The sequence below is a fragment of the Rousettus aegyptiacus genome, unplaced genomic scaffold (assembly GCF_014176215.1).
Source record: "Rousettus aegyptiacus isolate mRouAeg1 unplaced genomic scaffold, mRouAeg1.p scaffold_m13_p_4, whole genome shotgun sequence".
Classification (NCBI taxonomy): Eukaryota; Metazoa; Chordata; class Mammalia; order Chiroptera; family Pteropodidae; genus Rousettus; species Rousettus aegyptiacus.
The window spans coordinates 105,201,795-105,221,733 of NW_023416307.1; the positions used below are offsets into that span (position 1 = coordinate 105,201,795).

Below are 19,939 nucleotides of genomic sequence, written 5' to 3' on the forward strand. Positions count from 1 at the left end.
TGCCTTCGGGGAGCTTACATTCTGGTGCAGCCTATCATGTAATTTAAAACACTCATTTGGAATGAATTTGTGAGTTAGAGGGAAACTTAAGGGTTGTGTAGCCCAACCTATTTATTTAACGAGGATACGTGTCATTTTATATTTTGAATCTACTACAGGAACTAGTCCAGTGCCTCACATATGGTAGGTACCAATTGTAGCTACTCATTTATTCAACAGAAATTTATTAAACACCAGTGTTCTAAACACTCTTCTAAGTGTTGGGGACATACTGGTGAACAGAAAAAAGATGGTTGTTCTAAGGGAGTTTAGATTCCACCTGGGTAATGGGGTTAGACAAGACCACAAAGTATAAGTTAGTTATATAGTATGAAATTGAGAAAAACTATAAAAGGAAAATGATGGTAAGAGCAAGATAAGGGGTGTTGAGAATGCCGATAGAAGATGGATTGTAACTTAAAATAGAGCTAGCTGAGAAGGTGACATTTGTTCAAATGGTGGAGTGTAGGGTGTTAACCTTCCAAATTTCTGGGAGGTAGGGTGGAGCAGAACACATTCCAGGGAAAGGGAACAGCTAGCACAAAGTCACTGAGGCAGGAGCATGCCTAACTTGTTTGAGGAGCTACAAGGGGGCTAGTGTGCCTGGAGAAAAGTGTGTGAAGAGGAGAAAGGGTATGAGAAGATTAAGTCAGAGATATACTAGGGAATTTGATTGTGTGCGAACTTCACTTTTACAATACAGGTTTTTGAGCAGACAGCTTCTGTGGTCTGACATATTTTTGGTTAAACTTTGTTAAACATACAGTAAAATTTCCCCTTATCAGTATACAGCTCCGTGAGCTTGAATGAATGAACATAGTCATGTAAACACTACCACAGTCAAGATACAGAGTCAGTCATTCCATTACTCCAAAAACTCCCTCATGCTGGCTCTTCATTACCATAACATTTTGAAAGATAATTCTGGATGATCTATGTACATTAGACTGTAAGAAGGCAAGCTTGGATGTGGCAAGACCAGTTGAGAGGTTCATGCCACTATCAAAGTGAACAGTGATGGATGCTGGCCCAGAGTGAGCAGGAAGTGGTCAGGTTCTGGGTCAATCCTGAAAACAGAGGTTTGGGGGGAAATGTGAAAGAAAGGAAAAAAAAGGATGGCATAATGATTTTCGCCAAGCCAAAAGGAAAGCTGAAGTCATCATTTACGAGATGGAACATGGTACAGGTCTGAAGGGGAAGGTTATTGTTCAACTTTGGTGTTTGGGCTTTCACTGCCTATTAGATACCCAAGCAGAGGTGCTGACAGGGAAGTCTGCTGAGTTGAAGTCCATAATTCATGTTTAGAAACCAATGTGCACATCGTCAAACAGTTGGGGAAAAAAATCTGTGATTCTTATAAGGAACCATTTGTCACTCTTTAGGATTCAGAGGTGCTTGAGTAATCAGATACCCAATTCGTTGTCTGCCACATCTTTGTTATTGTCCTTCAGTTGTATTCTTCATCCTTTCTTTGGTAGAAAGATATATATCCTTCCTGTGCAGAAAATACTACAAAGTTCAGGATGACTGTAATGGTCCTGGTGTTTGCTTGACTTGTTAATTGAAAAAAATGACCTGCATTAGGAGTTAGGAAGAACTGGTTCAGAAGGACTCTTTTTACTCCATCAAAGTTGTTTAACTCAGGAAGGACTAATGGTGTTTGACTTTGAGTCACTGTATTGATTTACTCAATTCTGCTGCCTTTAGCTGCCAATGCACCTGAGTTGAAGAAGAGAGAACAAAAATTAAAGGCATAATGTTATAAAATCAAAAATTAAAGATATAGGATACAAAATTCTTTATATGGTCTAATCTCAAATTAGATAGAAAATTTGCGTGTGTGTGTGTGTGTGTGTGTGTGTGTGTGTGTATCCAGACTATATTTTGAACAGAATATCCTAAAATGTTATTATGAATGTAAGTAAACTATAAGTCTCTGTACTGTGAAATGATGATTTTTGCTTTATTCAGAACATTTTTTCCTGTTTTCAAGATTTTCTCAATGAAAATACATACATACATGTATTTTCTCCTATATATTCAGAAATGTTTATTCAGACCAGGAAGGAGGATAGACCAATGAACAAGCCAGAAAAAGGCTCTGTAACTTCAGGAAGCTAATAGCTTTGTGATGTCATTATAGTTTTATAATTAGAAAAAAAGATAATTAATGAAGAAAGAATGCAAGTGAACTTATTCCGTCAGCTTTGTGATGTACCAGTACTAAATGAGTTTTTTATGAATCACTCTTCATCCATGTTTCTCCCTGTTGCAGTCTCAGAGGAGTGGGCCTTTGTGACTATGTGACTCCTGGCTACATTTCTGATGCCACTCATATAATGTGGCATATCTTGTCATGATAGAGAAAGAGGTCTTTCACCATGGGGAGGGACTGCCTTAGGAACATTGCCAACCTTGGGTTCACATAGTCCTACCACAGGGCAGTAGAAGACATCATGATTTCTTGGCAGAAGGTGTGGTGGAGGGTCACACCTGCTGTCAGTATGATCTAAGACAAGTCATCTGGTCTTGCTAAGCCTGTAACCTAACCTGGAAAGTACCTGAGACAACCCTGTGGAATCTGATATTCTGTGACTCCAAAATTTGCACAGTGGTGACATTGGGTAGTTCCTGATTTGAACTTCGAGAATGCTCACCTAACAGATATTTACATAAACATAATTATCAAACTTTCTTTCCGCCATGAGAGGCCAAGTGCCAAATCCATATTTTATATCAGTGACCCCAGGAATGGAGCTGATTTCGGAGAGCTTGTAGGTAATCTGTTCTCACTGAGAGACTTGGACCAGGGAGATTTCTTTTTCCCCAATGACTGTTTATTTAGGTGTAAATACAATTAAGGAATTGGCATCCAGCTCTTATATTAGTTGGTGACTGGCTAGATTCCATAAGTAGGAGCAAAGAGAAATAGGAGAGATGTTTTATTCCCCAAGATTTGGAACTTACAAGAAATATTCTAGTATTTTCACTGTACTAGATCTCATAGCTAGTTGAATTTTACTTTCCTCTTTTTTTCCCTTTCTTGTATGAAAATGTTGATATGGTGACTTCCTTCTAATTTTATCAAATACAGTATGTCCAGAAGCAAAACGAAACCGTGTTTCCATGTGTGATTCCTGGCAGAAACGATACAATTTTATCTTAGGATAAAACTGTGAATTTGTGGGAAGCAACATGGTATGGGTACTTAGGAAAAGCAAAAGGAATACATAGCTTAGCTGCCAGAGTCGCCTTTGTCTTGGAAAGAAATCACTAGCGATTTGTGAGAGCTGAGGCTCCTAAGGACAGAGTCAGTCGGTCAACAAGCATGTGTGCTGGGTGGAGCCAAGGGGCAGACGGTACTGCCTTTCCAGTAAAGTCACATTATTTATGCATTCAATTTACACAGGTCAAGTGTGTGTGTGTGTGTGTGTGTGTGTGTGTGTGTGTGTGTGTGTGTGTGTAGAGAGAGAGAGAGAGAGAAGAAGGGAGGGAAAGAGAGAAGGAGGGAGGGAGGGAAATGGAGACTGGGAGGAAGAGTAAAAACACAAACAAGAATGAACATAGATAAATAAAATAGTGTAGTTGAGTCCACCTGCCTCTGAGGCTATGTCTGGAGTAAGGGTGACATGATGAGAGACATGAAACTTTTTTTTTCAGTTCCCAAGAGACTCGTATAGCACCACAACAACCCTGAGCTGAGTGCGACTCTGCTGGTTATAGACACACATTTTGCATATAGCATGGCTCCTTAAATGTAAATCAGCTTCTTGATCCAGGAGTCACCTAGAGAAACGGTGAGCTGTTCCAACAGTGGAGACAACTGGCTTGAGTTGCATTTATTATGTACAGTCTAAGGGATTTTTCAAGGGCAATTTTGACTATTGTGCAGGGCTGAGATTAGGTGAAACAAGTGAGACACTCACCTGGTGCACAAAATTTAAGGGAGTACCAAAAAACTTAGTAATCAAGAGAGAGAACACTTTAATGTAATTTTTTTAAAAAATTCAAAATTAAATATGAAAGGATCAGTGTTAACTGATTTTTTTTTCCCCCTTTTGCCTTGGGCTTCAGTATAGCTCTGCATGACTTTGTTAACTGATCCTGTCTTCATTTAAAACTGATTTTGTTCATCATGAACTCTTTGCATTAATTTTGATTTTTAATAATAGTGCATGAAAATACTGCATACTATTTTTCTTGATCTTTAAAATTTGTGTACCAGGATTCTTTCTGTCTTGTTTGTTTCACTGTAGTCTGGCTCTGTTTGTGATACTTGCCTTAATTTCTAATGTTAGAAGCCCTGAGTAAAATATGGTTTCAGGGGACCAAGAGAGCACCCAGGGTTACTGTCTTCAAGCAGCTCAGTTCTTACAGAATATTGGCTATGTTCATGAATTAAACTTCTTTTTATGTGAAAGGCTACTTACATATTCATTTATTTAGTAGCTTTTTGTTGAACACTTAATATGTGCTTAGCACTATTCTAGGTGCTGGTGTTACAGTGATGCACAAATTAGACAAAATCTCAGTATTTGTAGAGCTAACATCTCATTGGTAACTATACATGACCTTTAGTCCTCACAAGCACTTTGCAATGCAGATGTCAGTGTCACCATTTTACAGGTGTGAAAAAGATTCGGAGGATAACCCTAGCAGCAGATAACTGAGTATGGCATTGTCTAACACAGAATATAGTGTTGAAAGGATTCAGAGAAAGTCAGATTTATTATATGGTATGGGCTTAGTTAATAGGAAGCTTCCTGCAATATGTTACAAAGTGTAAAAATTATTGTTGAATGGATTAGTAGTAACAATTATTAACTAATTGTTACTTGATTGATGGGAGAGTTTGTCCATTTCTACAAAACAATATGGTGGGATTTGATTGCTACTGCAATGAATATAGATATAGACATAGACGTAGATGTGGACATACGTATAGATCAATTTGCAGAGAATTGACATTTAAAAAATATTAACCGTAAACAGGGAACATCTTTTTAACTTTCAGTAAACTTTTATAGCTTTCATGCAGTTCGTTTATATCTCTAGTTAGATTTTCTCTGAGTATTTTAAAAATTTTGGTGCTGTTATAAATGATATTTTAAATTTCAATTTCTGATTACAAATATTAAGTGTATGGAAATATAAGTGGCTTTCACATATTGATCTTGTATTCTGAAATATTGCTACACTTGCTATTAGTTCTCAATGTTTTATTGCAGATTTTATCAGATTTCCTTTGTAGATCAGGAATTAACCATTTTTTTCTTAAAAAGCCAGATAGTAGATATTTTAGGTTTGTGTGCCATGTGGTCTTTCTGGCACCTCTTCAAGTTTACCCTATTGTTGGAAGAAAGCAGCCCTAGGCAATACATAAGTGATTTAGGTGTGACTATGTTATAATAAAACTTAATTTACAAAAACTGCTTCAGTTTGCCAACCCGTGACATAAACATACAAGTCCTCTTATAAAAACAAAAAAGTTTTACATCTTTCTTTTTCAATCCGGATGCTTTTATTTTCTTTCCTTGCTTTATTGCACTGGCTAGAATCTCTAGAAGATATTGAATGGAAATGAGAAAAGCAGATTTTTTTGTCTTGCTCACTCTTTCACCATTAAGTATGATGTTAGCTGTAGTTTTTTTCATAGATTCCTTTATCATGTTGAAGAAGTTACTTGCTATTTATAGTTATCAAAGTTTTTTTTTTTTAATCAGAAATCATTGTCAGAGTTTGTCAAATGCTTTTTTTGTGTGTCTGTTGAGATTATATATATATTTCCTTTTATTACTGTGGCAAATTATACTGATTTTTTGATGTTAAACCAATCTGCATTCCTGGGGTAAACCCCACTTTGTCATGATTTATTGTCCTTTTTATTTAGTGTTGGATTTGATTATTAATATTTTATTAAGAATTTTCATGTGTTCATGTGAGATGTCATACAATATGTACAGTTTGACTCTATTTTGATGAATGGAAATCCCTTAGATTTATGTGTATATGTGTTTATATAGTTTTGTATGAAAGGAGTGAATATAAACACCAGGATATTTTGCATTGATTATTTTGAGTATGTGATTGGGATATAGAGATAGGATAGTTTATTTTGCCTTTATATATCATAACATGTTTTTTGTTTTTTGGGTTTTTTTGTTTGTTTGTTCGTTTTAATTTGTAAAGGAGGTGCAAGCCTAAATTAAATTCATGGGTAGGCTAAAACTCTGGAAACTGTGTAAGTAGGGGAGAAACAATCTGTTTTTTGGCCAGAGTTTGATCCTTCCTAAAACTGTTGAACAAATAAAATGTTTTTATGATCTGTTTCTCCTTTGGGAAGGAAAGTAGTATAGTGGGCATAAGTTTTTGTAACTAAAGACATATGACCTTGAATCCTGATCCTGTTGACTGACTTGCTTTGGGCCTTTGATTTTTCTGTGCTTAAAATAGACATAATAAGACCTACTGGACTATATTGTTATAAGGACAAAGGATACAGAGACTAGTATATACAACATTTTTAATAAGTGGTAATTTCTACAACCACTGCTACTTCTGCTACTGTTTATAGAATCAAAAAAACTCCAGGTCTTTAGTTCAATTTTATATGCCTAAATCCAATCTCTGTGTTTACAAGTGATCTATTACCTCTACTTAAATACTTTGAAGGATAGATGTTTATGATCTTGTAGTCTTCACTCTTCCACTGTGATCAGCAATAACTCCCCAACTGGATATCCAGCTCTCCCTCATTTTGTCACACACACCATGAACTGTAGCAATATTGTCTTTCTTTCTATCCCTCTGACACCTTTAGCTTCTTCATCTTAGCCTCTTATGTTTTCATTAACTGTTCTTTTAGCCTGGGAAGCAAATCCAGCTCTTCTCACTTAAATTCATGTAACCGTAGACCATCCCTTAACCCCTTTGAGACTTAATTTACTTATCCATAAAAATTGGATAATAATAGTACTCTCCATGTAGGGTGGACTTACTGAGATATTATTTATAAAGTATTGAGGATGGTGCTGGCATGGAATAAGTACTTATTATTATAAACCAGTCTGATCTGCCTCATTCTTATCAGTCAGAATTAAATAGGATTAATACCTTCTTTGTATTTTACATTACTTCTCTATTAAAGAATAATGTCTTCCTGTCGCTTTTTTTTCTATTTATTTTTAAATTTGTGCATAAGTGCTATATTTTTCCTTTTTACTCACCCAAAGAATAGGACTTTTACTTTTTACTTTTTTCTTGAGGTTGGGTATATTTGTACAAACTGACAAAATGATTTTAAATCCTCCTTTTGTGTATCAAATTATCAGCACTGTCTTGGAGCTGTGTTTGATCAGCATGCTCTTTGTGTTTTCATTTAAAACATGCTTGTATCTCTGAGCAGGACAAAGTCAAATATAGAGATTAATGACTTCTCTCACAATCAATCCATTGGTCAATACTCTTTAGGTGTGATTGTCCCGTCACCTGTGGATCCTCCCTTGTCAAGGATATCATATAAGAAAACCCAAGCAAATGCCTTTTGAAATCCAAATACCCTTTGCTGTATTTTTTGACCTATGATTTATAATGAAGAACCCTAAAAATTACTTAAAGAAGTTAGTTGGTTATAGTTTTTTCTTGGTAATCCCATGGTATAATCTATTAATCATTACTTGCTTTTGAAGGGTACATTTTATTAACTTATGAAGTAGAAAGTTCTAGTTACTAAGCCTTCTGAAATCTTAGCTACTGATTCAATTGAAGATCATTCAAATGCTCTTATAAATAACACTAGACAATTTTCTTTGAGTGATAGGCCATCATTATGTGTATTTATGATTTAAAAACCATTGAAAAGCATGTATTTTCTTCTACATTCTCCAAAATACAATATTGGAGGAAAATTACTATTTTGTATATTTATTGCCTTGATAGAAAGTTGTAGGAAATAATTTGCATACAGTTGAGTAAAGGAGGAAAAATATTCCCCTTAGTTTCAATCACTGTGATTTTTAAAATGGAATTTGCCAAGCAATTAATCCCTAATGTGTGCAGGTGCATTTGGGTTTTTCATTTGCTGGAACATATTTCATGTTTAAAATTTTATTGAAAAACACTAAAAAGCAAGCTGGTTTATAAGTCTCTGGAAAAAGAAATGACCTTTCGGTCTGCTCTCTTGAAGGAAACAAAATTAGTAAATGCATCTGATTTTAAAAAAACATTTAAACCTACTTTTCTACAGATACAGTTGACAAAATAGAATTTGTTACTCAGTATTTGACAGTTTGGTTTGCATGTTTTTGTTGTTGTTGTTATTTTGAACCATTGAGTTTAAAAAAGACCGCAAACAACTAGACAGCCAGAAATGGAGTGAAATAGTGGGAAAAAGTGGTTTAGTCCTTATTCATTGCTTATTCTGTTTTCTATTGTTAACTTGATTTTAACCCCCACCCTAAAAGTAGAAAGAGCGGTGTAATCAATCTAGATATAACTATCACCTATTTTAAAAATTTTCAACTTTTGGCCACTCTTGTTTTATCTGTACATCCACTCCAGTGTACTCCCCCAGATCCTGGAGCAAATTTGAGACATAAAATTATATAATTTTATGGTAAACATTTCAGTGTGTTTGATCTGGTTTATAAGTCTTATAGATAGAGGACATTTTCTAATGTTTGGTATTCTTTATTTTTTAGTATAACTTTTGATTTCTAATTTATAGTGTTTTTCTTTCACTGTTATATTTTTAATCTAATCTGGCTAAGTACATATTCCTTAATAAGTAAAGTATTATAGAGATGAAAGGTGCTCACCTATATGTCAAGAGAGACCATTACCTCTCATTTTCTTCTAATGCCACGAGTTCCTCCTTGCTGTATCCCAGCTGAGTATTTTAGTAAAAGTAGTATAAAAGTCAGTATTCACCACATAATGTTCTCTTGAATATTTTTAATCTTAAAAGGTCCTAAAAGAAAATATCCTGGGGTGATATAAACCAAAATAATGAGTTGGTTATTTCTGAAGTATATTAGGATTTATACTTCCTTTTGCTTACCTGCATTTTCTGATTCCACGATGCACATATATTCATGTCTATAAATGAAGAAAGTTATTTTTAAAATATTTTTATTGTGGTTAAGTATAAATAGCACAGCTTATCACTTTAATCATTTTAATTGTATAATTCAGTTACACTAAGTACATTCACACTGTTACACAACAACGACCAGAATCTGTGTTACTTTTACATCTTCTCAAGCTGAAACTATGGGCTCATTACACAATAATTCTCTTTTCCTTCCTCCCACCAGCTGCTGATAACCACCATTTTCTTTTCTGTCTCTATGAATTTTATTTAAGATAATGGAATTATATTTGTAAATGAAATTATATTTGTCCTTCGTAGAGGCTTATTTCATTTAGCATAATGTCTTCAAGGTTAATCCTTTGCAGCAGGTATCAGAATTTTCTTCCTTTCAGGGGGCTGAATAATATTCCAATATATATGTATTTTACCACATTAAATTTTTTTAAATTAATTTTATTGGGGTGACATTGGTTGATAAAATTATATAGATTTCAAGTGTACAATTCTGTAATATATCATCTGTGTATTGCATTGCGTATTCACCGCCCAAAATAAAATCTCCTTCTATCACCATATATACATATTTGACCCCTTTACCCTTTTTCTTTCCCTTTCTCCCCCTTCCCTTGCTAACCACTGAGCTGTTGTCTGTATCTATAAGTTTTTGTTTGTTTGTTTGTCTTGTTTATTTGTTGCTTTTAGTTTTATATTCCACATATGAGTGAAATTGTGTGGTTCTCAAATGTTTCTGTCAGACTTACTTCGCTTACTGTGATTATCTCAAGATCCATCCATGTTGTTGCAATTGACAGTATTAATGTTTTCTTACTACTGAGTAATATTCCATCATATATATGGACCACATCTTCTTTATCCAATCATCCCTCAGTGGGCATTTCAGCTGTTTCCATGTCTGGGCTACAGTGAATAATGCTGCAGTAAACATAGGGGTGCATATATCTTTATAGACAAATGTTTTCAAGTTTTTTGGGTAAATATTCAGAAGAAAGATGGCTGGATCTTATGGTAATTCCTACTTTTTTTTCTTTTCTTTTTTCTTTTTTTTTTTTTTTAGTACATTCATCCACTAATGGACATTTAGGGTATTTCCACAGGTTTTTTTTTTTTTTCTTTAAAGTGCTCACATAAATGTGTCCTTTCATATCCGTGTTTTATCTGAACCTCCAGAAAACTTTGGATGTGGCCAGTGGTCGTTGGCCTCATTTTTCTATATCTGGAAAGAGATTCAGAAAGGTTGTAAGCTCGCGAGTAGATACAAGGCGTCATATTTGCAGCCAGGCTTCGAGACTTGAGCTCTAGTGTTCTAACTTTGGTACTCTGTTCTATATCCTGGGTCCATGCTGGAGGTCTGCAGATGTCAGCATGGTTTTCTCTATCTCTAGTTTGAGGATCTTATTGGTCATTTGGATGGGACAGCTCCATTGTGTAACAGTGTCACAAGTATCAGAGATCATTCATTATGTGACAACAAAAATTATATCTACAGTGTGAGCAAGTGTCATTGAACTGTAAAAAGCTCAGCGTTCTTCATCTTTAGTGAGTCCCAATATACTGGTCTTAGTCATAGCAATTGCACATACTGGCTCTCTTACTTCCATCCATCTAGTGTTAGGCTTCATGTGTTCATAAATCAGGCAATCCTAATATACTGGTCCTGATAAGATGTGGTGTCTTTTTCTAGGTATACATAGCTGTTATGGATATTGATAAGGTACCCTAGCTAAAACTGGCACTGAGTCATAATTCACACAATCACTTTATACACTGCCTATTTGGAACTCCTGACATAAATAAATGAAATGTGCTATGCAGACTTACAACAGGAATGATAGAGACTTGAGATAACTGGAGCACATAACTGGAACGTCCCACTCCTCTCCAGCCATCCGTGCCAGGGAGTGGTGCAGGATCTGCGTTGTCACATCTCCATTTTTTTAAGGCAAGCTAGAAATTTGAATTATTTTTCTATGACTTTTCTCAGTTTTTAAATATTGGCAACTAAGTATTTTTAATTGAATTAAAATGCATATAACATAAAATTTACCCTATTAATCATTTTTAAGTGTATGATTCAGTTGTATTACATGCACACTGAAGGTACAACAGTGTGAAATACATTTATACTATATTGCCAGCAATTTACAGAACTCTTTTTATCTTGCAGGACTGAAAGTCTACCCACTATACAACTTTCAATTTTCTCCTTCCCTCTAGCCCCTGGCAACCACCATTCTACTTTCTGTCTCTATGAATTTTACTGCTCAAGGTATCTCATATAAGTGGAATTATATATTTATCTTTTTGTAACTGGTTTATTTTACTTAGCATAACATTCTCAAGTTTCATCCATGTTGTAACATGTATCAGAATTGCCTTCCGTTTTAGGCTGAATAATAGTCCTTTGTAGGGATATTCAACATTTTGTTTATCCATTCATCCACTAATGGATACTTGGGTTGCTTGGCAACTAATATTTTGAAAGAATTGAGAGCACAGTGTGAGACAGACAAATTTCTCAGCTGGCTGGATTTAGCACATGGGCTGCCATTTTGTGTCAGCTGCTCTATATGGATAATAAAATTACATATGGACATCATTATTAACTCATTGCTGTAGGTCATAGAAACCTTGGAGGCAGAGAGGATAAAGAAACCCTGGAAATCACACTTAGGGGACAGGCCTCCTTCTACTTAAAGGCTTGGCTAATTCTATAAGTGAAATTTATGGAGCATTACCAGAGACTTTTCAAGACACCAAACACTTATGTTTCATACTCAGTCAGGTTAAAATACCAAAGCAAACTTGGAAGCAGTCCTCCTCCTTTGGGAACCAACATATAGCACCTTGCACAAAGCTTTGCCCAAAGCAGGCGCTAGACAGGTGCAGAGTCAGAGAATTCATAGCAGACCTGAGTTATGTAGTTCCTACTCCCCAGTACACTACTGAAAAATCACCAAACTGAGTGGAACACGAGTGTAATCAAGTCATAGCTCCCTGCTCATGTGTGATGGCTCCCTGACTCGGCAAGTCACAAAAATGACTTTATTCTGCGCCCTTATTTGAGTGCAGTTAAGGATTGAGAAACCATAGCAAGCCATTACTTAGGTATGCTTGGATGTATATAACCAGGCCTCTCTAAGCTCTTGTGAACAACCAAAAGGGAAACATAATGCATGTCTTCCCAATCAAAAATTATTTTATTTTTATTGCCATGAAGTTTGGCATCTGGACTGGAGAGGAGAGGGGGAATGAGATGAGGGAAGCCATTCCCGCTTCACGACCAGCAGAACACTGCCTGGCCCTTACCGGGATGGGGGAAGAATTTATGACGAGTTGGTCTTAGGCAGATGTTTGGCACTTCAGTAGTCTTTCACTTTCATGATAATTGACCTCTGGTTTTGTCCCTTCCCTGGTAAATAGTTTCCCTTAGAAAGATTCTTTTAATGGTTTCTGTATTGATGTTGATATGGAAGCTGATCTCTGGATTTATATCCTGGCACCCCTTTGAAGGAAACATCCAGTTGCTAAAGAGATTTGCTAGAGTCACATTCAGCCTAAATTAAATGTAAATATAACACGCCAGTGGGACGTGTTACAGCAGCATGTGAAGAGCATGGGAAGCTCGCAGCTTCCCGTCCTCTTCCTTCTTCAGTCAGTTAGATTTGATGAGATAGTTAAAGACGCGATTATAGAGCCTTCCATCAAATATGCTTTTAATATTAGGACACTTAACATTATTTTTTAATATTAGTAGCTGTTCTTATGTAGAGACATTTTCTTTGGAGAGGGGCAAGCAGACATTTTTATAGAATCAGGGTGACTGTGGAAGAAGCAAGAACAGCTTCAGATTTAGACTTTTGATATTATCGCCAAATGAAAGTTGACATAGAGCCACTTAGATATATTCATAGTATTTTAATTAATATATTTAAAGATAACCCAAAATTTGTATAACAATTTCTGGGCATTTTATACTAAAGGCTTCAAAAATCTCAAGGATCTTGGGCCTCTTCTGACATCTCAGAGTCCTTGTCAATTTTGCCTGCTTTTAGAGAAGTACAGATAATTAAAACTATGTCATACTTTAGGTTGCTTTTTTCTAAATTCCTAAACTCTTCTGCACAAGCATATGATCCACATTCTGAAACAAACAAAAGTCCAGGAATGTTAACTTGGGGAAGCTGACATCTGAGTTAATATGTCACATTAACCAAAGCCTTAAGAAACTTTAAAAATAAATTTTCCTAGGTTTTTAGTATCAACTGTGTACTCTTTGCCTTTGCTACCATATGCAGTGAATGTGACCATCACAGAGATCATTCATGTTCATTATGGAAATAAATTACAGATAAGCAACATGGGAGAAATAAAAATCACCTCGAATCCCGCTGGCTCTTGTTAATGATCCGATGTTGATATCCTTCCTGCCTTTCTTCTGTGAGCATATAGATGACATGTAGATATGTAACGTGTGTACCTATTTTCAACCAAAATTACTTTTTGTGCTTTTTTCCTATGTAAAAATGTCGTGATACTTTTCTCTTCCAGTTCCTGTAACTTCACATAATTGGTAAGGGCTCCCTCTCAATCTGTTGTATGACATATTTTCACTTCGAGGCCATGCCTTCCTGGAGGGCATGTAGATTCTTTCATAAATGTTTCTTAATGAGTAGTGTTGCCCAGACTAAACCATGTTGTCAAGCCAAGCGAGGTGAAGATCTGAAATGTTAAATCAGCTCAAACACTTTGACCTAACAACCGTGAATGCAAATGGCCATTGTGTGCTTTTTCTTTTTTAAACTACTCCTAAAGTCTTTAGAAATATTTGTTGTTCACGCATGTTCCTACATATTTTCTAATTAGTGCTGTACATGCTAGTGGCTACATATTGTGGATTAACAGCAAGGAATATGATAGGCCATGGATAAAAATATTTATTTTCTACTAGAGTTAGTCAGTATTCGATATAGGTCATGGTATCTGATAATGAGAAAAAATGGACAAGGTGTCTTCAGTCGTGCACATTTTCTCTTACTCATTTGTAACTTTCATGAATTGCTTGTGCATACACGTGTGTATTTGTGTGCATGGTTGCATGTGGGTTTGTGTTAGTGCCTGTCGCTGAGTATCTAGGTTTAGGAAGAACGAGACAATCTCTACAATATCTTAGTAGTTCAGTTGGCCTTGACTGAGGTCTATTGCTTTTATGTTCTCTGGGGAACCAGTACTCTGGATATGTAACCTGCTTTCTCATCTTCATCTTTAAGTTGTCCCACTTGGTCTGAAGCTTTTGGAAACATTATGTCTTTGCCATTGATGAGTTGGTTGGCATTGAGGGATCAGTAAAGTTATTCTCTCACAGGCATTTACTGACGATAAAACATTAGTGATGCCATTTAAGAGCATTTTGGACAAGTAGTCTCTCTACTAAAGACCCTGGCTGCAGGTTAGAATACTGCTAGGCCATCAAAATGTTAAGCAAATGAATCTTTTGGTTGCTATTGAACATGAAAGGAGGTGGTGCCTGTTGTTAATTTCCTTGGGGATTCAGGAATAGCCATTGCATGGCCCACTTTTTTTTCTTCTTTTTTTATCTTCATATGAGTATTGTAAATGGGATGACAATTCTTGTCCACAGTTATTTCAAGATTTCCACAGGGAGTTATTTATAAGGGATTTAAAAAAAAATAAATCTCATTCATTTTTATGCCATCTAATTGTCTCTTTGCTTTGGCTAGATATATTCAGAGAACAAGAAAAATCAGAATTAGATGTGGAAGGAGGCCAAATGCAGGGAGATGTCAGTGGAAGTATCAAAATCAGGGCACTTTGCGAAGCACATTGTGATTGTAAAAGGAAGGAACGAATCTTTAAAATAGATTTGTTCTGCCCTTCCCCCCCCCCCCCCACACTTAAAGATTTGTTATCTATTTTAGTAGTCTTCTCTAAAGCAGGGGAGCTGGTCCAGGATTCATGAAATCACTTGCCAATCCTGCATTCTATTCTAGTCGGTTTTTAATGACCTAGTCATTAGGGTGGCTTTGGTAGGAGAGAAAGTATTGAAAAGGGTAGATGCAGGAGCTTGGACGGTCCATTTGGCCAGTCAGGACCAGTGTTTTGTTCCCCAGGAGCCCAGCTTCTAGTTGCAGGAGTGCTTATATATCGTATGTGCTGTTGCTGGAAGCTGCATTCATTAGGTACTTCCCGAGTGCTGTGCAGTAGTACCTACCTTAGTAGGTGAGAAGATAAGGACTATGAAGGCTTACCACTATGATAATGATTATGAATATAAAGGCTTGGCATAGTGGTCTGACGTAAGTAAGTATTCAGTAAGCATTTCTCATTAGCAATATTTGTATTGAATTTTAGCGACTCATGATAAGCCAATGAGGGGGGGGTCACAATTTCCAACCCCATTTTACTGATGAAAATGTTGATTCTTAGAGAAATGGAGTACCTCACCCAAAGTTACCCTGCTATTAAGTGGCTGAATCTGCATTCAAATCCAGGTTGGAATGATTACAAAATTTATTCACGTAAGTACCAGTAATATTAGTGATCAGTACCATTTATGTAATGGGTGCTTGCTTTTTGCAGCTATTTTATAGACATTCTTATTTAACTTTTATGACAACCTGGTAATGTTGGCATTATCTGACTTACCCATTATCACACAACTAGTAAGAGGTGAGGTTAAGTTTTGAATTCAATTCTTGATTCTACCTTAGTGCTCTCATACTCATTTCAGCCCCAGAGGCCCAGGAATTGAAGGGTGAATTATCTTTATTTTTTACCAAAATCAGGCTCTTAATTATGAACTGGATCTCAACTCTGATTTCCCTGCTCAGTTCTCCCTGCAACCTTTCTATCCTCCTTCTACCTGGTGAAGTCAGTGGATAGTTCAAAGGAACGCACAACCATCTCAGAGAGTGGGCAGCTCCAATGGCCTTGCTCTGACCAGAGCCAAAGGGGAGAGGACAAGTAGAGAAGTGTCCACACTTCAATTGCTCTTTTTTAGTGTCTATCATAAAAAATGGGTGTACTGAAGTCAAGCTATGATTCGGGGTAAATTCTTAATCTTCATGACGTGTTTTCTTTTTTGTAAAATTGGTCCAATAATATTGCCTGTATAGGGTAATTGTAAGAAATAAAGAATATTCAGGACACCTGAGAACCATGGCACCTACTTCTGTTATTGCCAATCAAAACCCATCCTTGTCCTTCTGTGAATTCTGAGGTTTTACAAGCCTGCCTCACCTGACATATGCTCATAAAATACGTTAGCCTACTTTTTTGGTATTTCACAAAACAGGCTTATTTAGCTGTGTGTTGACTCTGGAATTTGAAGAGGATAACAGTAGTTTCTGCTAGTTGATTTTCTTTGCATACAAAGGTGGACTGGATATTTGGAAATACAGGTGTTTTATGGATCACTTTTTTCTTGTTTCTTCTGCCCTTGATTTTGTTTTGTTATGAAACAGATCTGTATATGGGCTTCAGGGACCCACTGTTTTGAGCCTGACAATCCCAAGAGCCGGGTCTCCCTGATATAGGCCTTTGGAGGTGCGATGCGGTCAGTGCAAGGAGAGGAAAGCAAATGGGATTGAGGTTCTTGGCTGGAAGCTGTTTTCGGGCATTGAGGTTGCTGTCTAGCTGTGGGCGCTTGTTCTCCATGACGAAGGCTACAAGTACAGGATGGGTTTGGTTTTCTGGTGTCCTTTTTTATTCCCAACTTCCATATGTGTACATGGCTCATTCATCTTTAACTGAATACTCTTGCTTGCTGTTGCTGTTATCACACTATCTTAATTTCTTACTTATATTTGGTTTAGTACCTTACTGGGGAATTATGAAAGGAGACAAGAGCCTCACGTATAAAGGGGTATTTTGTAGCCTCCTATAATCCAGAAACCCGGAGAACCTCACTTAAGGAACCCCCATGTAACCAACTTGCTGTTCATTCTAAAAGGTGCTCATAGCCTGCTGACTGTCCATATCAGCACACTGCTGTATTAATTATCACTTCTATGTGGCAAATTATTCTCAAACTTAATGGCTTACAATAATAAGCGTATGTTACTTCGTATGGTCTCTATAGACCTGGAATCTGGGAATGGCTTATCTGTGTGGTTCTGAGCCAGGGTCTCTCATGAGATTGTAGTTGAGGTGACAGCCTTAGTTGCTATGGACTTCTAAAGGCTTGATTGGGGCTGGATGTCAAGGTGAGACACCTCCAAGGTGTGTCACTTGCATGCCTGTTTAGCTCATGCTGGTTGTTGGCAGGAGGCCACAGGGACTTCTCCATAGGGTTGGTTGAGTGGCCTCATGACATGACAGCTGGCTTCCCTCTAGTGAGAGACCAAAGAGAGATCGAGTTGCAATTTGTAATGTCTTTTATGACTGACCTAACCTCAGAAATCATACTCCATCATTTCTGCAATATCAGGTTAACCCCATTCATTGTAGGAGGAGACTACATAGGAGGTTGACTACCTAGGGGAAAGAATTAGTAGGCATCTCCTCAAAAACTGGTGTCCATCGGCGCATCTCTCTGCCCACTGTGAGTTGCATGCTTTCCAGTAATCTGTTGTTTATTCTCAAACCTGATTATACATATTATATTGTTACTAAAATAATGTAATTTAACTAAATATTACATAACCCATTGACATATGAGTGGGGAAAAAAAAGAGATGTTTTTCCTTGAATACTTAAATCCTTTAAGAAGACTTAAAAGGTTGGTTGCTTAAAAATTGTTGTTAAATTATATATTGGAAGGAGTGAAATATAAAGAGAAGACATAAAAAAATCTAAAGCACTAAAATTGCTTTGCAAGTATCTTTACATTATCACTTCATTTCAAATGAGCCCAAATTGCAAATCATAGACTTTAAATTATAAGCCTACTAGTTTATATCAAGAAAGATTCTATAGAATCCTAAACAGGAAACCTAGGTTCAAAAAAAGTTCTCAATCTAATTTAAAAGATGGATGAAACAACACTGCGTGTTAAAGTAAGAGACTTTATGAATGTATGTATGAATAATTTTGTATTTTTCTTTTGTGGAACTCTTTTGTTTAAGTCATATATGCTGGTCTCATACCTGTCAGAAGGAAGTCTTTTAATACATGACATGTTCAACAAACTCTTTCTTACCTGTTAATTATCACAAAAAGAAGTTTACCACATTCTGTTCTTTTAAGAGCCATATAAATCAAGGCATTTCTTTTTCGCAATATCATATTTCATTAATTCTAAGATCCGTCATTTTCTACACTGAAATATTTTAGAAATTGAAAATGCATTCTACAATTATGGCATGTTGTCATTTAATTGGCAGTTTTTTTTTTTTTTTGCCTTACTGCTTCATAAATTATAATTGTCTTAGATTTGATTTAACATGTTTTTTTTAATGATTTTATTTTCTAGAAAATGTGTTAAATATATGTTAAATACATGTGAATTGCTTTTTTAGAGTTGAGGTGGGCACATCTGCCTAGATATGGTTTAGACTGAGTCTGTCTAAATTTATTAATAAAGTTTTCTAAAGCAGTAGCCTGATTTAAAAAAGTAGGAAACTCATATTTTATCTTTTTTTTAAGTAATGGTAATAAACATCACCTTTGTGTGTCTTGGTTTTTTCATGTGTAAAATGAAAAAGGCAATATAAATTATGTCTAAAGTCCCTGTCAAGTTGACTATCCTATGAATCTGGGTCTTTTCTAGAGCAAATTGAAACTTAATTTTTAATCTTTATGGGGACTGTCAGGTGTCTTTTATTATAGGATAAAATCCATCAACCCTCTCCAGCTAGCAATAGTGCCCATGAGACCTTATTCCCGATTTCACCTGTGATTTCAGGGGTTAATAGTGCACTCAGAGCTTGTTCCTGAACATCTCAGAGTCTTTTGACCTCAAGCCAAGCACATCTTTGAATTTTGCATCTTGAGTTTGGATTTTTTCTGTGTCATGGTTTCTTTCTTTGTAAAACTGTGTGAAGTGGAACTTTTTGAATTTTTTTTTTTGAATTTACGGATTGCTTTTTAAGGCTCAAGTCTTTGCTAGTATCCTCTACCTTAGTCCACCTACAGTTCTGATTTTTCATTTGCCCCAGCCATAGATAGTCTAACTGGGAGCCGGCACAATTGTGAAGGGAAAGAAGCTCTCAAAATACTTTGATAAAATAATCTCTATAACTCAAATCTCTGCCAAATAGGGAAGAGTTATTGACGAAAAAATATCATTGTTATACTTTGTGTTTGAAGATTTATACAAATTTTTTCTACTTGGAGTTGTTTTAAAGGCTTAATATAACTCCCAGTTACAGAATCCATTAAAGAAGTAGGAAAAGCACTAGGGCTAACATTTAAATGCCCTGAACAGCTTGTTTTTATCTTTCTGTATATATCTGCCATACTGGTTGTGTTGCGTTGATAAGAATTACTGAAGGACGTATGTACTGGCATGAACATTTTCAAAAAGTGGACTGAATTTGTACTGATTTATCTCCATGGATCACCTTCAATGATGCTCAAATCAGCAACTTTAGCAGTTCCTACCTGGATTAAATCACCAAAGAGCATTCATCCCAGACTTCCCAAATGTTTGGAGATGGGCCACATATCTCTTATGCTCTTTCGTGGGCACTACAGCAGGAAACACTCCCATGTGGGAAAACCTCAGCATTATGGCTTTATACTTGGTGGCTTTGCTTTTTCCATCGTAGAGTCCATCTTTTCGTATCTGGTAACACAATGGGATAAGAAACAGCTCACATTTCCTCTAAC

At 36.2% G+C, this 19,939-nt stretch overlaps 1 protein-coding gene across 15 annotated transcripts in view; it reads left to right on the forward strand.

Annotated features, from left to right (window-relative positions):
* Window positions 1-19,939, forward strand: part of MAGI1 (membrane associated guanylate kinase, WW and PDZ domain containing 1) — a 542,794-nt gene that overhangs the window by 352,349 nt on the left and 170,506 nt on the right. The window lies entirely within an intron of this gene.